This window comes from Myotis davidii, unplaced genomic scaffold (assembly GCF_000327345.1).
Source record: "Myotis davidii unplaced genomic scaffold, ASM32734v1 scaffold200, whole genome shotgun sequence".
NCBI lineage: Eukaryota > Metazoa > Chordata > Mammalia > Chiroptera > Vespertilionidae > Myotis > Myotis davidii.
The window spans coordinates 998,060-1,005,163 of NW_006293700.1; the positions used below are offsets into that span (position 1 = coordinate 998,060).

The 7,104-nt window shown below is 41.4% G+C and overlaps 1 pseudogene; it reads left to right on the forward strand.

Moving 5' to 3' along the window:
• LOC102769813 overlaps positions 1-7,104 on the forward strand; it is a 32,362-nt pseudogene that overhangs the window by 10,626 nt on the left and 14,632 nt on the right.

The window sequence follows — 7,104 nt, forward strand, 5'->3', positions numbered from 1 at the left end:
GTTTAGGCTGTTCACAGACAAGAAAAAGCTAAAGCAGTTTATTACCACCAAACCAGTATTATATGGAGGAGGGGGAGGAGGAGGAGGGGAAGGAGGAGGAGGAGGATGACGACGAGGAGAAGAAAAAGGAAAAGAGATAAAAATTATGCACAACAAAGTGACAACAAATACATATCTATCAACAAGTGAATCTAAAAATCAAGTGAATAAATAATCTGATGAACAGAATATACTGGTGAATATAACAGAATCAGGGACATAGAAAGGGAGTGGACTGACAATTCTTGGGGGAAGGGGGTGTGGGGGTGCGGGAAGAGACTAGATAAAAATCATACACCTATGGACGAGAACAGTGTGGGGGTAAGGGCATGGGGTGGAAGGGAGCTATGGTGAGAAGAAGAGGAACAACTGTAATAATCTGAACAATAAAGATTTATTTAAAAAAAAAAGTTTCCTTTTGCCTCGTTGCTACAGAGTGAACAAGATGTGTCATCAGCAACTCTACTGGAGCCATCCGAGGAAATTCGGCCAAGGCTCTTATTCTTGCCGCCTCTGCTCAAACCGCCACGGTCTGATCCAGAAGTATGGCCTTAACATGTGCCGCCAGTGTTTCCGGCAGTACGCGAAGGACATAGGCTTCATTAAGTTGGACTAAGAGAACTTCCATGAATGGGTCGTTCAAGACATCTACCTATGACAGAATGCTATCGCTTTGTACATAAAATAAAAAGTAAAACCTTCAAAAAAAAAAAAAAAAAGACCAGCTTGCTGAAGACTGCCTGCCTCCTTAAGGCCCTCCACAATCTTGCAGTCCAGCCTCGGGCGCTGCCTCCCCATGCCCAGTCACTCCTTCGCTGCAGCAGTCACCCTAACAGTCACATGCTGCTCCCAGTGAGGCTGCAGCCATAGCCTGTACCTGTATGTAAACTGTAGTCCATTTAGATTATAAATTCCTGGAGGGAATGCACAGCCTCTTACATTGGACTGCAATTTGGCAATGTCTATCAATATTACACATGAGAACAGTATTTAACCACATCTGGACGCATCTAATTATACTTTCATACATGGTTATGCATTTGCTGCATTAATTATGACAGCAAAGACCAGAACAATGGGCCATCAATAGATGAACGAAGTAAACTATACTGTATCATACAATGGAGAGTTACACAGCTCTAAAAAAGAATGAGAAAATGCTCTAGGTTCTGATGGGGAAAGGTTTTACAGACATTTTGATAAATTTTAAAAGTTCCTATAGAAGAAAATGGGGAGGGAAAAAGACACAGATATTTATTTGCCTCACATGCGTAACAAAACTCTGGAGGACACCTACAAAGCTAGTAACTGGCTGCTTATGAGAATGGGAGACCCAGGAAGTGGAAAAATATTTCATTGTATGTTTTTTTATTTCATATATTTTATGTTTAAACCATGTGACTGTCTTACCTATTCAAAAAATTGAAAATTTAAGAATAAAAAGACTTCTGCAAGGGATGCCTGGGTAGATTCATCAGTCTGCCCTCCACTTGAGCAAATTACTTTTTCTCTCTGCACTTCAATTTCCTCATCTGTGCAACGAGGCTGATAATGAAATCCACCAAAAAGTATTTAGAACAGAACCAGGCACATCAAGTATTATGTTTGGAAGGTAAAATTTTGATCGGGGCATTTAAAGCTTTAAAAATAAACTATTATCCTATTTTCAAAAAGAAATTATAGCAACCATACAGTTGTTGGAAAAGATACCACTATATTTGAACCAGATATTGGTCTAAGAACTTATATCTTATTTAACCCACACAAAAAGCCTGTGTGGTAGGAATTATCCTCCTCATTTTACAAATAGGGAACTGAGCTCAGAGCAGTTTGCTGTCTGAAATCATACAAGTGATTATATCTATCTCTTATGTCTATGCTCTTAATTTTTACAGCACCCACGAGTCAGAAAATAGGAGGTAAGTTCCTTGATATGCAAAAATAGGTGGAATTTTAAATACAACAATGTAAAAATCTCCAAGCTGAATTTTCATACTGGGCATTATGGTAAGGCTATACTCTGCTTACAAAACAATTATGACTGAGTGGGGGTGGGAAGGAGGGGGCGGATTAAAATGTGGGTTTTGCTTCTAATATAGTGTATGTTGTGTTTACAAACAATAGGACAACTGTAAATAGGAGGGGGGAAACTTTACATGGAAAATAATAAACTATTAACATAAAAAGATTCTCATCCTGAAAAATACCCCCCAACTTCAACAAAATTAACTCCTACTAGTAAATATTAAACAAAAGCATTGTGCTGTTGCAGCTTCGATAATCTGTACCCCACATGGAAGACAGAAAAATGCCAGTTCTGTTTTAAAACTCTGACTATAACAACTCACAAGAACGGTATTAATAGATTTGTCACTTACAGGATGCTTTTAGCAATAAGGTATTGTCCTCTTTTCTTCTCCTACTCTGCATGAAGTCCAACCTGAAATAAAAGATTTCACAATGAGGGCTTCCTAGACACAGACTTGGAGCTCCTAGTTAAATTACGTTCCTCTTTATTGTTCTATATGGGCCTTGTCAAATAAACCACACACTCCGGTGACAATATCTGAGAAAATGCCGTTATTTTTCCCTCTGGAGGGAATGCAGCCTTCATCTTACCCGTTGCTGTGTCTTTCACCTAGTTTGGTCTGGCACAGAAATTAACTTCATTTTACAGCTCATCACACTCTGCATATGCTCCAACAAATGGATTCCTGTGTCCAGAGACCAGTAAAATCCCCGTCTCCCTTGGGGATTCTGCTCTAGCATTTGTTCTAGGACATTAATGGATGTCCTAACCAGTCCATGTTCTCTAAAGCAATGACAACTCAAGGTCATACTCTGAAAATGAGGCATGTTCAATATAATGACTACAAAAAATTGTACACATGCAGCATACAGACATTCCTGGCGATGTCAATCAAACATATTGCTCTTTTTCCAAGATGAAATTTAATGGGGATTCTTATTCTAAGAGGCATTTTAAAACTCAACAAATCAATTTCTAGCAAGAAGCCTTTTTGCACAAGTTAGAGCAAATGTTCAATCAGCACCCAATGCTAGCTCAGAAGAGATGCCACTAGAAATGTGTAGCAGAAGACTCGGGGGGGAGGGGCGGGGGAATGGTCAAGACTGTGTGTCCTCACAAAACTTATGCCCCAAGCCCCCCACAAAAATGAATTATGAACTCAACCAAACTACTTCAAATGAGAGTTCAGAAACTTTCTGTCTCAAATTCTTTTAGACAAAATATTTTCAATAACTTGGAATTTCTTGTTCAGTAAACTAAGTTACTGTAAGACTGAAGAAGGAGCATATTTCTGCAGAGAGGTTGTGATTTGGAGTTTAAGGGAATGTGTCCAAAATGCTTCCCAGCAAATCTCAGAAAATTATGGAAGGGCATATTATAAAACCAGACTACCAAATCCGTCTGTGGAAAGGCAAGACAGTATATTAATACATTTCTTTCGGAGTATAAAAACTAGACTAACAGAAATAGATCAATTATGAGCTCTTTAAATAATAAAAAGAAATACCCAGCTGATTGAATTGGAAGGATGCAGATGATTTCACCTATTTGTAGCTTGAACTAACAGATATGAATAAAAATTTTACCTTGTTTACAGATACACTTCTAATTAATTTAATTATTATTGTCTAGATTTCACTTGATGTGCACATTGCTATAATAAAACCATAGAAGGGTACCTCTGGCCAGCATGATTCAGTAGTTAGAGCATTGGCATGTGGACCGAAGGGTCTCGGGTTCAATTCCCCGTCAAGGGTATATACCTGGGTTGCAGGGGCATGCAGGAGGCAACCAATTCATGTGAGAGATATATCAATGTGGTGTGTTTTTTGCTCCCTCTCACTCTCTCCTTTTCATTCTCTCTCTCTCTAAAAAAAAAAAAAAAAAAAAAAATTAATGGAAAAAATATCCATGGATGAGGATCAACAAAACAACAAAAAGAACAACTGTAGAAGGGCACCTGAGTATGGAATTTTCATGTAAAATTTTCACTTGAGACAACTCAAACCAGCATGGGATTCAGAACTAAAACTAGTAAACACAAAAAAAGTGAATTTATAAAACAAACAAACAAGCATTGCCCCATCCAGTTAAGCTATTCTAGAATTCTGGCTGGAGGAGCTCCCTGTTCCTTCTGAATGACATCAGCCACCATGCCCTGCCCTGCCTCTCAGACCCCCTCACTGATCTTCCCTTGGAGGATACAGTTCCCAGTAAAATCCAGAACAGAACTATGGGGCTCTCCATGATAACACAATTTGGAACTGCTCACAGAAATATTAGACATCATTATCAAACTCCCTGTTTTCCCTGTCTGAGTGTAAAGAGACAAAAGCAAAATAAGAAAAACAGGGGAAAAATTGAAAAAAATAGTATATAACATCAGGTAGCTACTAATAAAAAGCTAATCCTTTCACCTTCCTTTATCCAGTCCCCCCAACCCACTCCTCTCTGACATTTGTCAGACTATTCCTTGTATCCATGCCTCTGGTTCTATTTTGTTCATCAGTTTATTTTGTTCATTAGATTCTAAATATTAGTGAGATCATATGGTATCTGTCTTTCTCTGGCTGGCTTATTTTGCTTAGCGTAATACTCTCCAGGTCCATCCATGCTGCTGCAAAGGGTAAGAATTCCTTCTTTTATACAGCCGAGTAGTATTCCATTGCACAAAAGTACAATAGCTTTTTTATCCACTCATCTACTGATAGGCACTTGGGCTGTTTCCAGATCTTGGCTAATGTAAATGATGCTGCTGTGAACATAGAGGTGCATATATTATTTCTGACTGGTATTTTGGGATTCTTAGAATATATACCCAGAAGGGTTTTACTGGGTCAAAATGTAGCTCCTTTTTTTTATGTTTTAAGGAAACGCCATGCTGGTCTCCACAGTGGCTGCACCAGTCTGCATTCCCACCAGCAGTGTACGAGGGTCCTTTTCTCCACATCCTTGCCAGCACTTGTTTGCTGATTTATTGATAGTAGCCATCCTGACAGGTGTGAAGTAATACCTCATTGTAGTTTTAATTTGCATCTCTCTGATGATTAGTTACTTTGACCATTTTTAAAATAGATTTTTATTGATTTCAGAGAGGAAGGGAGAGGGAGATAAAGATAGAAATTTCAAGGATGACAGAGAATCACTGATGGGCTGCTCCCTGCATGCCCCACACTGGGGATCGCGCCCACAGCCCGGGCATGTGCCCTACCTGGGAATTGAATCAGCGACCTTTCCATGCATGGTTCCACATTCAACCAACTGAGCCACACGGGCCAGGGCTCATCCCTTTCCTTCCTGCATTCCTACTGCATCTTGTCCCAAACCTTCTGGTCGACTCTAGCTCACCACTGAATGCGTACTTGATGGGCAGCTGGTATACTTCCCTTGACTCTCACTCCTTCACTTTCAGTGACTGCAGACCCTCAGAAAGAGATGATCCATTCCAACTAACCCACTCAAAGGTTGGATTCCTGAGAAGTTATGTTTTCTACTTTTGTGGGGGAATGACACAATGAGGTTTCTTCCCAGAGGAGTAAATATTAAGCTGGGATGTAAAGGATGTGGAATTTAGCTAGGCGAACCAGTGATCCAGGAAGAGGAGCTTGCCTACCCATGCTTCCCCACTCCACTGAACTCAGGGGGCCTTTCACTCATGATGGTTCGAGGGCAGTGAGCACACGAGGCAGCCTAATGCCATGTACACAGCTGTTGCTCTTTTAGTCCTAGCTTCATCTCTTGCCTAAAGAGTAGTATACAGGTGGGCAGGTTATATACCAAAAAGATATATTCAGTATATAAAAATATCTATTATATGTATATTCTTCTACCAGTGAACCAACATAAGACGTATAAGATGTAGTCTGTCGTATTCAAGAAGTGTAAGCAGTAGTGAAGAATATATACAGAGGAACCAAACTTAGAGCAAGTGAATAATGGAAAAACTTCACAAAATGCCAGAAGATTCTGCAACAAGGTTGCACTTAAGGCTTCACCCTTTCACTCTGGGGCCAGCTGGTGAAACAGTAAGACAAGGATCGGAGGGAGAGGCTGCCTACCAGCCTGGGTGCCATGTTTCAGTTCTCTGTCTCTCAGGTCCAGGGCCATCCCAGCAGAAAGAAAAGGCATCAAAAGAAACCCTTTGCCCCACTTAGTGAGCATGCACAAGGCCCTGAGTTAGCACCTTTCCTCTGTAGCAGTGGTTCTCAACCTTGGCTGCACATTAGAATCACCTGGGAATCTTTTTAAAATCCTGATTTCTGGGCTTCATCCTCCGGTAATTCTGTTTCTTTGTTATGGGGTGAGGCCACAACATTAGTAACAAAGAAACAAAATTTCCGGAGGATGAGGCCCAGAAATCAGGATTTTAAAAAGATTCCCAGGTGATTCTAATGTGTAGCCAAGGCTGAGAACCACTGTCTTAAGGGGACTTACTGCGCAGGTTTACAGTCACCTTACGGAAAATCCTTTGGACCAACAGAAACTGTTCACTACACGATGGGTGTGGGCGTAGACACCTTTACAAAACAGTCTCCTTTTAATGAAGAGAACATACAGACATAATCTGGACAGAGACCGGAAATGATTAAGGGGCTGAGGATAAGAAAGAAAAATGCACTTTAAAAATCTCGATTCTGCCCTGGCCGGTTCGGCTCAGTGGATAGAGCGGCGGCCTGCGGACTGAAAGGTCCCAGGTTCCATTCTGGTCAAGGGCACATGCCCGGGTGGTGGGCTCGACCCGCAGTGGGGAGCTTGCAGGAGGCAGCCGATCCATGATTCTCTCTCATCATTGGTGTTTCTATCTCTCTCCCTCCCTTCCTCTCTGAAACCAATACAAATATCTGTGTGAATTCGGGAATCGATCGGGAATCACCAGGCCAATTCAATGCCCTCCGATTTAGAGCTCTGGTTAGGCCTGAAAGGCTTCAAACAGCCCCCCGGACCCTCGGAGGCCTCGGTGGCGGTGACCTCTGGCGTCCCCTCGCCCGGGAATGGCCCCCAGGGGAGCACCGCGCGTGGGAGGGGCTGCGCCTCTA